A 17,258-nucleotide genomic window follows, 5' to 3' on the forward strand; every position below is an offset into this window, starting at 1 on the left:
CTGTCCAGTCCTTCCCAGAAAGAGAATTTCTACATTTCCTTGTGTGTCTGGCTATCCTCTTACCTGGGCTGTTTGTGGATCACACTTCACCAGTGGATAATGAAAGGTTAATGACTTCAATGGACAGTGGAATTCTTATTTGCAAGCTGGCTGGCAGCCAGCACTGAAAATTGATCACCCATCCTCATAACAAAACAGCAACTTGATCTGCTGTTGAATATACATATTGGTTTAAAAATTAATGTAGACTGTAATTAGAAATCAGTGAAGGGTTAAAGATACAATTGATATTTGTCTGATTGTTAGAAATAAAAATTTTATCTCCTGGAAAGAATTATTAGTTTATAAATTATCAACTTTTCTATAAAATTCTTAATTGACATGTAAAAATATTTAACTCTTAAGTGAAATAATGTAGTGTCAATTTCTTTATTTAACCTGAGTTAAATTAAAACCTGAAAATCATTGCATATGAATGCTGACTCAGATTTTCTGCTCTGAGATTTTCTTTACTGTTTCATGGCTCAGCAACAAACCTTACAAATTCATAAAACTGTCATTAGGCCTTCACCAGGTGGTCATGCTTTCTTTCTTCCTCTGAAACACTGTTCTATCTCTCATGTGACTGTCTGAACTCATTCTCCAATAGTAAAATTCTTTCTGCACCTATCCATTTAACAGTATGGGCCAACTATTCTACTATTCCATTTTGATGTAGTGACCAGTCATCTGAGATCATTACCCTACCCATGAAGCACCTGCACCTTGTTGCTTCCAGCAAGATGCTTATTTCCAAGCAGATGACTTTAATTCTTAATGGAGCAAAACATTGAAGAAAAATATCTTTATTATTCATTTGCCCATATTCCTTCAGCAGCAGAAATGTGCAGTGAGGGTGCTCCTCATATTGCCTGTCCTCGTGGGACTGACCAGAGTCAACTCAGGCTATTGTTATACTTCCAGTCTTGGGGCAATGGCTCCGACAACATGCAGGTCTCCAGCAGCACTCTGGAAGAATCTCCACCTCACCTTCCCAAGCTTTTGGTGGCTAGTTTGTCCACTCTATATAACCTGGTATATAGATGGCCAAACTTCTGCATGGCATTTCAGGCTACCACACTGCTGCTATTCCTCCCTAAGCTACTCAGCAGCTGCTGAAGAAAGTGGCCTATCAGGGTTTGTCTGCACTGCAATGTAAGCCCAGAGTTAGTGGGACTCAAGTCAGTGAACCCTAGGTTAGAGAACCCAGGGTTTAAGCCATCTACATTGATTATCAACCCTAAGTAAAGAATTTTCTAACCTGGGTTTGAACCCAGGGCTCTGGCGTCCACACTGTATCATGCAGACCAGATTCCAACCAACCACATCCCAGACTTAATAGCGCCTTTGCAAAACATGGCCTCTGTAGCTCTTTGACTGTGATGCAGTCTGGGATCCACCCTGCACGTTACAGGAAGTTTGACCATCCTGCAAACATCTTGCCAAGCCATTGTTTTGTCTGTGTGCTCTCAGCAACCAGAGCCAGCAATATCAAGGAGGTGCCACTTGAAGAATTTCTCTTGCTGTTTCAAGAAATGGGCAGAAATTCTGTGAGACGGTGGACATTTCAGCAGCATTTTCTGACCAATCAAAGGTGCCTGAGAGAACTTCTGATGGAGCAGGAGGAGCAGGATACAGACATGGCAGACTTGAACTGGATGCTGCTGCTCATGAGTCTCGGGATAGCCATGGATACCCCCTACTGGCACTTCTAGAGCAGGGCCACAAGCTCAGATTGGTGAGTCCAAAACATTTTGCAGATCTGGGATGACCAGTAGTAGGTCCAGAACTTTCACATGAAGAAAGATACAGCCTCTCCTGACCCTCCCTAAAGACACGTGCATGAGGGTGGCCATGCCAGTCGGTTCCTATAACCCTCTGGAAGCTGGCTACCCCACACTGCTGTAGGTCCATTGCCAACTAGTCTGGGATTGGAAAGTAGACTGTGGGAACAGTGGGGATGTAGGCTTCTGAGGCATTCAGGTGTGTGTGGTTTTACCCTGAGGGGACAAGTATAAAAGATATTCTTGAAGTTGCTGGCTTTTAGAGAATGTATTTCCAAAATGCACGAGGGCCATTAATGGGACTAGTGCCTATAGTTTGCCCTCCTCAAAGGGCACATGAGTACGTAAACTGCAGTATTCCATTGTTAGTCAATGCCTCGTGGACCACAGAGGTCGATTTATGAATGTCAATGTAGATTACTTTGGGAAAATTCTTTTGAGTGCTTGCTCATGTTGATTCCATTCTAGGTGTGTGTGCGCCCACGTGCATGGTCGTCGGAGATTTTTGCCTTAGTGGTATCCGTAGGGCCAGCTCTGGCGCCCTCTGGAGTGCCGTGCTCATGCGGCACTATATCAGCCGCTGCCAGCCCCATGTCCTCTCAGTTCGTTCTTAGTGGTTAGTTGGAGCACCTTTTCTTGTCTAGCAAAGGCTAGCATTTTTTCCTCTTGCGAACTTTGTGATGTAGGGCCTTTTGTAAATAATTTGTGCATAGTGTTAACTACTTAATTAAGTGTAGTTGTTAGTAGTAGTTAGGGTCCCAGTGGGGACATCACCCCAGGCGGGGCATGCCCCGATCTCCCGAGTTAAAGCCCTGCTCAGATTGCAACAGGCCTATACCTATTAGCATCCCCTATAACAGCTGTCTTAAGTGCTTGGAGGAATCACATGTTAAGGATCGGTGCCGGATCTGTAAGAACTTTCATCCCCAAACTCAAAAGGAGCGGGATATTTGTCTCAGGGCCCTCCTGATGGAGTCCTCCCTTCGCCCAGCTTCCAAGCCATGCAGACAGTTCACACCGAGCGCTTCGGCCTCTGTGCGCAGCATTCCGCCGGCACCAGTCACCATTGCTGGTGCCAAAAAAGAAAGCAAAAAGACACAGCTCCCCGGCTCTGAATAAGAAGGCCCAAGAGTCATCGGCCAAGGGACCTGTGCCTGGCCGCCAGCTTACTCCGGAGCCATGTCGTCCTGCCTCCCTGGGTGGAGCCTCTAGCGCCCTCAACAGTCCGTCACCGACTTCTGGGAAAGGTATAGGTTCCATGCCCCTGCCAGCACCGTTGTCCTCCCAAGCACAGAGAGAGCACAGTCTCCACATACTCCCATGACAACTCTGGTGTCGCAGGACTCTGTTAAGGCTCCCCAAGAGAGCAAACCAGCCGCCAAGACCCCTCAAGGATTGGGGGAAAACTGATGGTCACTGGAGAGGGGGTGACGTTCCTCTCCACCGCGCCGAGGATCCCAGGACAGGTCTGAGACTCGTCAGTGGTTGCCCAGACTAGCGTCCAGATCCCCTCAGCATCACTCACCTGATACTCTCTATGCTATTCCCGGCACCGGTCATCCTCTTGTTTGTCGTCCTCTCGACGTCAGTCCCAATCACCGGCACAGTGTGTTCCCCATCTCGGCACCAGTCTTCCTAGCACCAACACTGGTCTTCCCGCATCTGGTCATCAGTAGCCATGACCAGTAAACAAACCCAGGTGTCAACGGCCCCTTCCTGGTCACTGGAAAGTGATTCCGCTGGCCCGGAGGGACAGTTCAGCCCATCGCACAGGCCCCACTGGTGGGATTGGGCACTGGAACCCACGCTGTCGGTGGTGGCACTGCAGTGGCAGCACGGCCAGTGGCCAGCGTAGTGGCCTCATTAGAGCACATGGGGCGTACCGGTCATGAGACTGCCCCCTTCACAGCGTTGTTTGGTCAGCGCATCGGAACACTCGTCGGTGGCACCGGGCTCAGTGCCGGGGGCGCATTCAGAGGTTGCAGTGGAAGAGCCTGTGCCCATCCCTAAGCCTCCCTCTCTGGCGGTAGTGAGGAGCAGAAGAGCCTCGATCTGGTGCATTCCACCTGCTGCGACCTGGTCCTGATGTGTTAACATGGACTTTTCTGTGTTTATCAAGTTCAATGCATAGAGTTTATTGGAGCGGTTCTTGACTCCACACAAGCCAGGGCCTTCCTCCTGGAAGCACGTTTTCAGGCTATGTTGGACCTGATCTCCCATGTAAGGAGCCATCTGCTCACCATGGCCCACACCTGCCTGCGACTGATTGGCCACATGGTTGCATGCACGTACGTGGTCAGCCATGCTTGACTTCATCTATGGCCTCTGCAAGCATGGCTGTCCTCAGTCTATATCTCCAGCAGGCACACCCTGGACCGAGTGGTCATGGTGCTGAACCACATCCTTTTGTCCCTGAATTGGTGGCTGGATCCCAAGTCAGTGCTGCAAGGAGTTCCCTTCGCAACCCCGTGCCCTTCGCTTACCCTGCTTTCAGATGCATCGGATCTGGGCTGTGGAGCCCTCCTGGGTGAGCTCAGCAGCCAGAGTTATTAGTTTCAACACAACTTAGCCCTTCTAAGGTGCTGGCCTTCTACATAAATAGAACGAAGCTGTCCCGTAAGTCAATGCCGTTGTTCGTTGCTGTTGCAGACAGGATGAAGGTGTGACGGGTTCCCCCCACGGTGCCACTTGGAATTGAGATACCACTGAGCCCACCTGTCCCATCAGCCGGGGTTCCCCTTACTCTGTGCTGCTGTAATAGTCTCTCAAGCCCCCTTCCAGCACACACACAGGTAGAGAGACACCCAGCTGCAGCTATATTCACACAGATGTTGAGATCAGCTCTGCATGGGAGAGCTCAGCTAAGGAATTGCCCAGCATTCAAGTGCACTCCCCCTCTGGAGAGTAAACCCAAAGTTGTATTGTCTTGCACTGCACAGAGAACTGTACAGCGTAAGCTAATTGAAATTCACCCTCTCCCTCAAAGCTTTCCCGTTCTTCCCCACACACGCACACGGCAGTTATTAATTTCACAAACTGGGTTTAAAACAAAAACAAGTTTATTAAGTACAAGAGGTAGATTGTAAGTCAGGGGTCGGCAACCTACGGCACACGTGCCAAACTCGGCACGCAAGCCGATTTTGAGTGGCACGCTGCTGCCTGCCCGGTGAGAGGGAAAGGAGGGGCAGGAAAGCACCACAATGGGGGAAGAAGTGGGGGAGGGGGGAAGCTTGGCTGCCGCAAGACCAAGCTTCTGTCTCCTGCCCCCGCGGGGGAGAGCGGTGTGGAGGAGGGGCACCAGCCCTCAGCCCCACCGCTCTCCACTGCGGGGTCAGGAGGCACAAGCTTGGTACTGCAGCACTCAAGCTTTCCCCCTCCCCTGCTTCTTCCCCCAGCGTGGTACTTTCCTGCCCCTCCTCCTCTCCTTTGCTGTGCCTTGCGAGGGGGAGGGGGACGAGTGGCAGCGTGTTCCCTGCTCCGTAGAGGAGGCAGAGAAGAGGTAGGGACGGGGGCTTGGGGAAGGGAGTGGAACAGGGCATATCCCTTCCATCCCCCTGCCCTGAGCCACTCAGGGCAGGGGGCTGGGAGCACACCCACAAGCCGAGCACCCAAGCCTTCTGCCCTGAACGCCCCCCAAACCCAGCCTTCTGCCCTGCACCCCCACCCCAGCCCTCTGCCCTGACCCCTGAATGCCCCACACCCCCACTGTCCTCTGCCCTGACTCCTGAACCACCCCCGCCTTCTGCTCTGAACCCCCCCACATCCCTACTGCCCTCTGCCCTGAACCCCCTACACCCCCAGCCTTCTGCCCTGCACCCCCACACACACCCAGCCTTCTGCCCTGAACCGCCCCACATTCCCCCACACACAGCCTTCTGCCCTGCACCCCCCACACACACCCAGCTCTCTGCCCTGACCCCTGAAAACTCCCCCAGGTCTGGGGTCCCAGGCTGGAAGCGGGCTGGCGGCGTAAGATCAGCATTTTAATTTAATTTTAAATGAAGCTTAAACATTTTGAAAACCTTGTTTACTTTACATACAACAATAGTTTAGTTATATAATATAGACTTAGAGAGAGAGACCTTTTAAACGTTAAAATGTATTACCGGCACGCAAAACCTTAAATTAAAGTGAATAAATGAAGACTTGGCACACGACTTCTGAAAGGTTGCCTACCCCTGTTTTAAGTGATTATAAGGGATAGCCAACAGATCAAAGCAGATTACCATAGTAAATAAACAACTCACAAACTGAGCTTAACACACTAGATAAGTAGGATTTAAATTAGCAAATTCTCACCCTGAGTGATAAACAGGCTGGCAGGGGCTTATGGCACAAGTTGCCAGGGCTTTCCCAGATTTTCATACATAGGCTAAAGATCCATCACTTCCCACAGTTCAATCTTTGTTCCTCAGGTGTTTCCAGGTGTGGTGGTGTAGGGAGAGTGGGTTGCCCCCATGATGTCATTTTTCCCCTCTTATATCTTCTCCCCACTTGCTGGAAAACTCATTTGCTGTGACCTGGGTCAAACAGTTCCCATTGTGTAGTGCTGTGTCTCAGAGGTTTCTGTGGTACACAGTTCCCGGGGTAACCCTTGTGCTTGCAAGCATTTCCACAAAAAGCCATTAGCATTGTTTGGCCTTTTTAGTGTCATACCTAAAAAGCTGCTTGTGGGTGTTTTCAACCTCACAACATGTTTCAGTAACACATACATAGCCAAACTTCATAACTTCACATACGACCATAGCACATACAATCCAATGAGATATTACTATCTAGCACAGGGGTAGGCAACCTATGGCACATGTGCCCAGGGTGGCATGCAAGCTGATTTTCAGTGGCACTCACACTGCCCGAGTCCTGGCCACCGGTCCAGGGGGCTCTGCATTTTAATTTAATTTTAAATGAACTTCTTAAACATTTTAAAAACCTTATTTGCTTTACATAGAACAATAGTTTAATTATATATTATAGACTTATAGAAAGAGACCTTCTCAAAACATTAAAATGTATTACCGGCATGCGAAACCTTAAATTAGAGTGAATAAATGAAGACTCAGCACCACTTCTGAAAGGTTGCTGACCCCTGATCTAGCAGATCAAGACTTTTAGAATGACACCTCATAAGGTATACTTTGTATAAGGTTGTGATGGGTTTGGACCCCCTCCCCTCCCCCCATCTGGGATGCCATCTGATGTGCTGGAGTCCCACTGGTTCCACCTATTCCACCAGCCTGGGTTTCCTCACCCTGTCCTAGCTGTACCAGGCCCTCAAGCCTTCTCTAGCACACACACAGGTAAGGCCTCACCCAGTGGCAGATACAGACTGAAATCACTCTGTGTGGGAAGATTCAGCTCGGGAATTTACTCAGCACTCATGTGCACACCTCCTTTTGAGTGTAAACCCAAAATAATAATGTCTTGTGCTGCATAGAGAGATCTGCACAGCACAAGCTCATAAAAATTTGCCCTCTCAATGTGGAGAGAGATGCTTCCTCCCACCCAGCCACTCCCATATGAATTGTACAAACTGGGATTTGTAATAAAAAATAAGTTTAACAACTACCAAATGTAAATGTTAAGTGATTATAAGGGATAGCAAATAAAACAAAACACACAAACTAAGCTTAATACACTCAAGAAACAGGTTACAAAATGTAATTTATCATCCTAAATGTTGTTGTAGGCAGGTTGCAGAGTTTCTGTAGCTTAGAGTTCCAGTTATTTCTCTTTACAGACTGGACTCAGCCCCTGCCATTCCCTTCAGGTGTTTTTAGCAATCTTCCTTCTTGGAGGGGGAGGCAATGGACAAGAGTCCTGATTGACTTCCCAGCCTTAAATAGAATTTACATAGAGCAGGAATCTTTTGTTTCCCAGTCTGAATGGAAAAACACTGAAACCCCAATATGGGGGTCTAGTACAAAGTGACCCTATCGTGTCAAAGCAGCAACCCTAGAAGCTTCTCAGGAAGGCGGGAGATTAGTATCTTCCAAGTCTTACTGTTTTTCCTAATGGCCCATTGATGCTGATTGCCTACTGAGTGGTGGGCATTCCCCCAAGCACGCACACAGTTATAAGTGTTACAATGTCAATATTCCTAACTTCAGCTACAGAAATGATACATCCATACTAATTGGATAAACACATTCAGTAGATCATAACATTTTCAGTGATATCTCACATACCCATATTGCATAAAAGAAATCTTAGTTATGCCATATTCATATCATAACATTTCTATGAAGAATATGGGGTGTAATGTCACAAAGGCCTATCCTAATTATATGACAGTGATGAATATTGGGGTGTCAGGTTGTCACAGTGGGTTGCCCAATGTCTGTCCAGAGAATATCGTCGTGGATCACAGCCTGCATCCACTACTGTTATGAGTTGGCAAAGGTGCCCCCACCGGTGATGGTGATGGCTCACATGACTAGGGCGCAGGCGTCATCAGCTGCCTTCCTGGCGCAGTACCATCCACACGTTTGCATCTCATTGTGCGCTTACCCAGCAAGCTCGGGATGACACTGGCTTTGGCAGAGCAGGGATGTAAGCTGCAAGACCGTGAACTCCAAGCCCGCCTCCATTGATACTGCTTGTGAGTCACCTAGAATGGAATCGACATGAGCAAGCACTCAAAGAAAAAACTGTTACCTACCTTTCGTAACTGTTGCTCATGTCCATTCCATTACCTGCCCTTCTGCCCCTCTGTCGGAGTTGTCTGCAAGAAGGAACTGAGAAGGTATAGGGCTGGCGGCACCTGATGTAACGCCACATGAGCGCGACACTCCAGAGGGTGCCACAGCTGGCCCTACCGCTAAGGCAAAAATCTCTGATGGCATACGTGGGCGCGTGCACCTAGAATGGAATGGACATGAGCACCACATCTCACAGAACAACAATTATGAAAGTTAGGTAACAGTTTTTTCATGATGCCTGTGTTTTTCATCAAGTGCGAGTCAAGATTTATTAACAAGCTGGGACACTATTTGCACCAAATGACATTGTCATAAATGGAGTTACTGTCTCCACAGTTATTTTGGGGGACCCCGTGTACCTCCTTTTTCTTTGGCTTATGAAACCACACGGATATGAGAGGCCCTGACAAATGAAAGTGTAATTACATTCTCAGCAGGTGTTGAATGTGCTTTTGGCAGATTGAAATCCCATTAGAGATGTCTACAGAACTGTTTGGATGCCAGTGTCATCAATGCTATCTGCATTACTTGTTTCTTGCTGTGCTCTTCACAATCTCTATGACGCCAGAGGTGAGCCCTCTCCCCCCCGAATGGAAGCATGGCAGTGATGGACTGCTGAATTGGTAGTCATCCAGAAAGTGCACCCGGGCAGCAAAAGTTAGGGAAGTCAATCAGTTTCTCCGCCCTCCAAGCAATATACTTAGGAATGACCTGACCGCTTATCAGATGAGAGCAGGAGGGTGATTCATAGTATGGTGTGATTGATTGATGAATGGATTGATGTATCTAATTGTGTATGAGGAATAGTATTTGTATATAAATTGCCAGTTGTCCCTGATCATGTGTTTCCATTTATCATCAGAAATACACATGGTATGATAAACTTCCTTGATAAAATAAAAAGCTTTATTTATAAACATTTTTTTAGAAAAGTACAAAATTAACCCATTGCCCTGCACGCTAGCTGCCACTACCACACCAAAACCTTAAAAAGCAAGATAAAACAAATGCCAACAGTGAAACATGTACAAGACAGAAACTCCCTAATGTTGCATGTCCCCAGCCTCTCCATTCTCCTTTCCCTTCTTTCCATGTTTGCTGCACACTTGGCACCGGGGGAGAGGGTGAGGGGGTCAATATGGAGCACTGCATGGGCACAGCTCTGCCCAGCTGCTCTTAGGGCCCATTGCATGGGCCACCCAGCCATGGAGTTGTCCAAGCTGTTCCAGGATGGCATCACAGGGTACTTTGGAGGGGACTCAGGCCCTGGTGCATGTGCAGCAGGAGCCAGTACTCTTGCAGCTATTCGTGATAGCAGCTGCTCAAATAGTTGTTTGTGTTGAGCTCTGTCATCCTCCATTCCTGTTCCAGGAACTGCGAAGCAAGTGCCTGCTCCTGCACTGAAGCTCTGTGCTCAAGCTGTGCAGCCAGGCTGAGCCTTTCCTCTAGCTATAAGTTCCTCTGTCTTTGGTACTGGAGCTGCTTGTTAGCCCTCTCTACAACTTCAACTAAAGTTTGTCACGGAACTGCTTCATCTTGGAACAGTCTGTACATTGACACAGGCTTCTGCTGCATTGTGGGCAAGCGGTGGAGGTACTGTAGCCTGTAGAGGTTGAGGACAAGACACAGAGAGTTATTGTCTCAAATAGCTCAGTGCAGGAGCACAGGAAAAGTCCTTGTGGAATTTCAAGGACATAAAATGATACTTTTCCAAACTGAACTTCAGTATATTGTGAGAGGGATGTGACAGACCACAGAAGGTTCTTGGACACAGTCAGGTTAATTGTAGTGACAGAAGTGCAGACATAAGGGTAAGGATAAAAAAAATCCCGACTGCTTTTCCACCTCCATCTCCCAAAAAGTGCAGAACAGCTTGGGTTCGGAGGGGGGGTGGGGGTGGAGAAGTTAGTTGACCATCCCAACAAGAGGTTTCTATATCATTTCAGCCATTCCATAACAGTTCTTTTTGGTGCCTAACTGGCAAAGGGAGATGTTATTCTAAGCTGCTAGTGGGAAACCAACAGTGTGTGCAATCAAAGTATTCATATGTATGGTGACTAAACAGCACATCTACGAGTGGAGTGGGCTAATCAAATACCAAGGTGGCCCTGGAAAATGCACGTGTCGCCAAAATGTGACTACCTAGCTGGAGTTCCTGCTACAAGGAAAGTTTACAGCTATCAGCACCCTGGATTCATTCAGGATTCATGAGGGAATCAATTGGATGCTGTGTTAGCTTCCACATGGCTTACCCCGTTATACTTGCATCCAAACACCCAGCACTCAACTACCATTCTCCTTACTCCCTCCTTCTGGCACATTTCTGGACAAAATTTCAAACCTCAGTCATGTTTGGGAAAAATTATTTTGTCACCTATGACTATATTTAATTGAAATGGACTAGATTTGTAACTAGAAAATGTTTCTACCTCTTCTCTCCCCAGTTCTGTTTCCTGGTGCCTCATTACAGTGAGTGGTTATAGAACAGTGTACTTCTGGGGATGGCAATATAAAGTTATAATTTTTATGAAACAGAAATCTCTAGCCAAAATGTGCCCCTTTCCAATAAAAATTCACTTTTAAAGGCTTTTTTTACTGTTTGCATTTCCTGGTCGCCATTTTGAACTCCACATGGTGTGAGGAGGGAGGGGGTGGAGGATGTTGAGGTGCTGGCATACAGTTGCCATTAGTGGATATATGCTGCTAGTCAGGGCTTGTAATACCATTTGCATTGGTTCATAGAGGGGAAATGTGTATATTAATAAATATTCAAATGGAGCCAGAAACTTACCAAGCTCTGGGATGGCTTTTGTCCCTTCCATTTCTGGTTCTGTGGCGAGCTGTTTCTCTGAGGGGGAGAGTGTCAGAAAGTACGATCCCAGGATATACTGCAGTTGCTCTTGCAGCAAAGCCTTCTCTGGGACCAGTGTCAGCAGCACCACTTTGCTGGTCTTATTTGGCACCTGCTGCTGGCTCCCATCAGTCGCCATGCTGTATTCTGGGGCCAGCAGCTTGCCATCCCAGCTGACCAGGTCATCGTGCATCACCGTTCTTCATTGTTTGCTAATATGCACAGTCATCCCCTGGTACTCTTACTAAAATCCACTGTTTTGCTGGCCTTGCGCCAGAGATTAACTGAAATCTGGCTGTGCTTCGGTGGCCACGAAGCAACATGCTTTGTGGAGGACTTTTTCTGGTCAGTCTCCATTCCAAATTGCAGAAGGTGGTGTGCTTGCAGCTCATCAGTCAATGAAAACTGCTGCACTACAACAAGGGAAGGATTCCTTCTGGTTCCCTGGAGTCAATTGGTGATTTATGGGATAGAGGAGACAAAGGAAGTTGGCCCATGTGACTGTGGGATACTCATTGTGGGTTCCAAGGACCTGAGTCTGGGGGAGAGAGAGGGCCTGCATCTGCACTGCAAAGCAATAGTGTTTAAACCCTCCACTCCTGCAGTGTCCTAGGATTGTAGGTCCAAGCCCAAGTCAGAGATTTGTGTGTAGATGGACGTGGAGTTTGTTCTCAAGCCTGAGTCTGAGCCTGGGCTTACATTGCAGTGTAGATATATCCACAATGACCTTGGCTTTGATCATTCAGATCATCTTAATTGTGGTGACAACAGATGACAACTGAAGTAAGAGGAAAGATGCTAGAATATTAGTGGCAGAAGAATTGGAACAAAACTGGTGTATTGCAGCATAAAGACTTCTCAGATTCTCATTCCGTAGTTACGTGGGGAGGTCAAGAAAAGGGTTTTTGCTTCCATAGCATCCACAAAGCCTTGATCATATTTATTCTGGATTGTGGACAGTTTCATAAATTCTAGCTTCAAGAATATTTGTTGGGAGGAAATTGTCAGTTTTGTCAAGGAAAATTGTTCAGATTCAGCCTAAACTTTCATCATCCATGGAAACAGTATTGTCATGGCAGGAGTCTCCAGCTAGCACAGTTAGTTACACTCAAATTGTTTATCTTAAAGTGATTGAACACTGTTCAGTGTTTAAAGAGATTCTTGTATTTTTGTTGTTTTTTTCCCAAAGTTATGGCAAACAGTGAGAGTTGGCTCTCTGCCTTAATCTCTTAACTAAAATATGTTCTTGGGGCCAAATTGCTCCTATAGGTATATTAAGTATTTTGGCTGAAATTCCTGAAAGAGGATTGCCTGCTTATTTTGACTGACAACCTCTGTTCAGACTGGTGTATACAGTGGAAAAATAAACAAGTTATGTTAAAAGAACAGGAGTCTTGTGGCACCTTAGAGACTAACAAATTTATTAGAGCATAAGCTTTCGTGGGCTACTGCCCACTTCTTCGGATGCATATAGAGTGGAACATATATTGAGGAGATATATGTACACACATACAGAGAGCATGAACAGGTGGGAGTTGTCTTACCAACTCTGAGAGGCCAATTAAGTAAGAGAAAAAAATTTTTTTGAAGTGATAATCAAGCTAGCCCAGTACAGACAGTTTGATAAGAAGTGTGAGAATACTTACAAGGGGAGATAGATTCAATGTTCGTAATGGCTCAGCCATTCCCAGTCCTTATTCAATCCTGAGTTGATTGTATCTAGTTTGAATATCAATTCCAGCTCAGCAGTCTCTCGTCGGAGTCTATTTTTGAAGTTTTTCTGTTGTAAGATAGCTACCCGCAGGTCTGTCATTGAATGGCCAGACAGGTTAAAGTGTTCTCCCACTGGTTTTTGAGTATTATGATTCCTGATGTCAGATTTGTGTCCATTAATTCTTTTGCGTAGAGACTGTCCGGTTTGGCCAATGTACATGGCAGAGGGGCATTGCTGGCACATGATGGTATATATCACATTGGTAGATGTGCAGGTGAACGAGCCCCTGATGGTATGGCTGATGTGATTAGGTCCTATGATGATGTCACTTGAATAGATATGTGGACAGATATGTGGCATCGGGTTTTGTTACAAGGATAGGTTCCTGGGTCAGTGTTTTTGTTCAGTGATGTGTGGTTGCTGGTGAGTAGCGCGGCAGCGCTGTGAATCCACAAGTGTAGCCAAGGCCTAAGGTGCCACAAGTACTCCTGTTCTTTTTGCGGATACAGACTAACACAGCTGCTACTCTGAAACCTGAAGCTATGTTAAGAAAGTACCTAGACACTTCATCGATTTATCCTTCAATGGGAAGTCAACCTATAATGTTTCTATCTGTTCTGTTCAGCAGAGCGATGAAAATACATTATATTGGGGTGATAAATAATATGTCTTCATTGAAGTTTCAGCCATTGCCTCTCTGAGGTTCTAGGTATTTGGGACATTTGGGGTGGAAAGAGGTATTTCAAATTGCTGAGAGCTAAGTAATTATCTCCAAAATTACTAAAAATATCTAGAGAAACAAGAAGTGGTAGGCTCTCTCTTCCTAATTATTTCTCTTTCTGCCAATTCAGGGATGTGACTCCCACTCTTCTAGTCACAAGGGTTCTTTTATATACTTCAGAGACATCACCACTAAATCCTAGCAAAATCATCAACCATCAAATCTCTTGCATTATTAAAGGACAACATAAAACCGAATACAAATGATAAATGATTACTTCTGTTACTGTCTCTTCTGAGTGCACCTCTTTGGAAAGTTTTTAACAAATATTATATTTTTTTGTAAGTTAAGACCAAAGTATTACTTTCCAAACTGAGTCCAGTCTTAGTATATCATAGATATACTAAAACTGTTTATAGATGAGCAAAATAATTTTAGGGGCAGGTAAGTCCAGTTTGGTTTATTAAAGATAATGGTTTATGAATGGTCAATGTAAGTAGTCTTAACTAAATCCTCTGAAATCAAAGAAAGTATTTAAATCATTTTTTAAAAAAGAAGCCATTTAAGGAGTTGTCTTAAGGCCAATTAGTGATTATTAAGAATCTTAAATCCAAATTAAATCCCATTATATTTTTGTTTACCAATATTCAGCCCGTTTCCTTTCCAAGAATACATGGTCTAATGAAGTGGTGATTAATAGGAGAAGCTGCTAATATGTTACAATAAAATTTCAAAATTTCAATATTCCAATAAAATCATTTCACAAGGTTTTTTAATCTTGGCAGTTCTCTAGCTATTTTCATATTGTACTGAAGTCTTAATGATGTCAACTGGGCTAGAAGGTTGCTTTTTGCTACTGTTGTGTGGCTGCTGTTTGCCTTTTTAGCTGTCTGTAGCAGTTTGCTCTCAAAGATAAACAGGATGAGTTGTGTTGAGTGCTGTTGAAGTTGAGTAGGTAGTAGACAAGAGTGTGCTGCTTCAGGATCACATCAGAGTTTTTGTACTCTTTTCCTTTCTACTTTCATGAATTCATAGGAAAACACACTTCTTTCAATCTTGTCTAGATTTAAAATTGGATGCTCTCATCCTTTCATTGGTTCAGTGCTGTTGGAGGTTAGTTATCTTGACATCTTTGTCTTGTGAATATGCGGTCTACTTAATAAATATGCAACACTTCTAATTGCCTTTGTTTTTTTTGTGGGAAAGTCTCTGATAATATTTGAAGAGTTTAAAGTCTCTTCCATTTTCTGAGAGAGTTCTTAATTTCATCAGGGTTCAACAGGAATTGAAATTCTGATTTCAAAAAATACATACTTTTATTTTCTGTATAAAACATCTTAGTTCTTAAAGTAGTCTTTTAAAATTAAATAAGTCTTAAAGTGTTCATACAGGAATAGTTATTCAAGATTGAGAAAGGACAACTTCTTTGAAGAGGTGATTCTTGTTCTTCTGAGTTGTATGAGGAGTTGCTCAAGATGCTAAATAATTTCTAGTTAATGTAAGGATTTCATACTTAAATTGCTGCTTCTATTAGTGATCAGTTTAGCAAAGTCATTAAATTCTATTTTGATACATAAAGCATTTTACCATTGGTTGTATGAAGGAAACTGCACAGATAGTGGATTACTTGGCCTGACTGCCACACCCATGCTGCAGCACACAATAATCCCAAATACACATTTTCCCTCACTGCAGCACACACTCCTCATCTGCCCCCTGCACAGGTCCACACAACTTTCCCAGCACAACACAATCAGCGCATATAATAACCACAAACATCACTCGGAAGCTGAAAATGTCTGTGTAAGTATGAAGTGATGGAAACAGCCACAAGCACGGTTTAGTGCTTTTTATTTAGAATAACACCTGGTTCAATCATTGGGATTTGTAGTCAAATATCATGCAGTTTTTTTAGCTCTCAGCCATTTTTTATTCTAGTGAAAAGCCATTACGACAACATGGGTTTTCAACTACTAGTTGGTGCTATAAAAACCCACTCAAGTGGTAATACCTGTCCTAATTTTTTTAATACTAAGTATTATTAATCCAGCCCATTAGTGCATTTGAAGTTTTAGCCTTGTCTTCATGAGGAAAGTATTTTTTTATCTGAGTTAGCCAACACATGGTAAAATGTTAGGCTTCATCTAAACTTAAAAGTTATTTCAACATAGCTGTGTCAGTCAGGAGTGTGAATATAATGTACTGACCAACATAGCCATGCTGGCCAAACCCCCAGTGTTGATTCAGCTATGTCAATGAAAGAGTGCTTCTGTTGATGTAGATAACATCATTCAAGGAGGTGGAGGTGTAATACTAATAGAAATAACTTCTTCTATGAGCTGAATCTACAGTAGAACCCACAGAAAGTTGTTGAGGCTGAAAAATTACCAAGATTCATAAAGGGATTGGACACTTACATGGCTAACAAGAATATCCGGAGTTATACTAGATAATGCTTAACAAATTTTGGAAGGTATATTCAATCTCATGATTCAGGAGATAAGTTGGGCTGTTATTATTATAATATTATTATTATAATTGCAGTTAACTCATGCAATTAACTCAAATTATCGAGATAAAAAAATCACAATTGCACTTTTAATTGCACTGTTAAACAACTGAAATTTATTAAATATTTTTGATTTTCTGTGTTTTCATATATATTGTATTCTGTGTTTTAAATCAATGTGTATATTTTTATTGCAAATATTTGTACTGTAAAAATAATAAAAGAAATAGTATTTTTCAATTCACCTCATACAAGTACTGTAGTGCAACTCACAAATGTAGATTTTTTTTTTTTTTTTTTTTTTGATATACTATAGAACCATAGAGCATCAGGATTGAAAGGGATCTCAGGAGGTCATCTAGTCCAACCCCCTGCTCAAAGCAGGACCAATCCCCAGACAGATTTTTGCCCCGATCCCTAAATGGCCCCCTCAAGGATTGAACTCACAATCCTGGGTTTGCAGGCCAATGCTCAAAGCACTGAGCTAACCCTCACCCTGTTACATATCTGCACTCAAAAACAAAACAATGTAAAACTTCAGAGCCTGCAAGTCCACTCAGTCCTACTTCTTGTTCAGCCAATCACTAAAACAAATAAGTTTTTTGTTTACATTTACAGGAGATAATGCTGCCAGCTTCTTATTTACAATGTCATCAGAAAGTGAGAACAGGCATTTGCATGACACTTTTGTAGCTGGCGTTGCAAGGCATTTAGGTGCCAGATATGCTAAACATTCGTATGCCCCTTCATGCTTTGGCCATCATTCCAGAGGACATGCTTCCATGCTGATGACGCTCATTAAAAAAATAACATGTTAATTAAATTTGTGACTGAACTCCTTGGGGGAGAATTGTACGTCCCCTCCTCTTTTACCCGCATTCTGTCATATATTTCATGTTTAGCAGTCTCGAATGATGACCCAGCACATGATGATGTTCATTT

The 17,258-nt window shown here is 44.4% G+C and overlaps 1 protein-coding gene across 2 annotated transcripts in view; it reads left to right on the forward strand.

Moving 5' to 3' along the window:
* The window catches only part of CLPTM1L (CLPTM1 like), an 89,993-nt gene that overhangs the window by 23,756 nt on the left and 48,979 nt on the right, over positions 1-17,258 (forward strand). The gene's annotated exons all lie outside the window — the stretch shown is intronic.

This window comes from Trachemys scripta, chromosome 2 (assembly GCF_013100865.1).
Source record: "Trachemys scripta elegans isolate TJP31775 chromosome 2, CAS_Tse_1.0, whole genome shotgun sequence".
Taxonomy (NCBI): Eukaryota; Metazoa; Chordata; order Testudines; family Emydidae; genus Trachemys; species Trachemys scripta.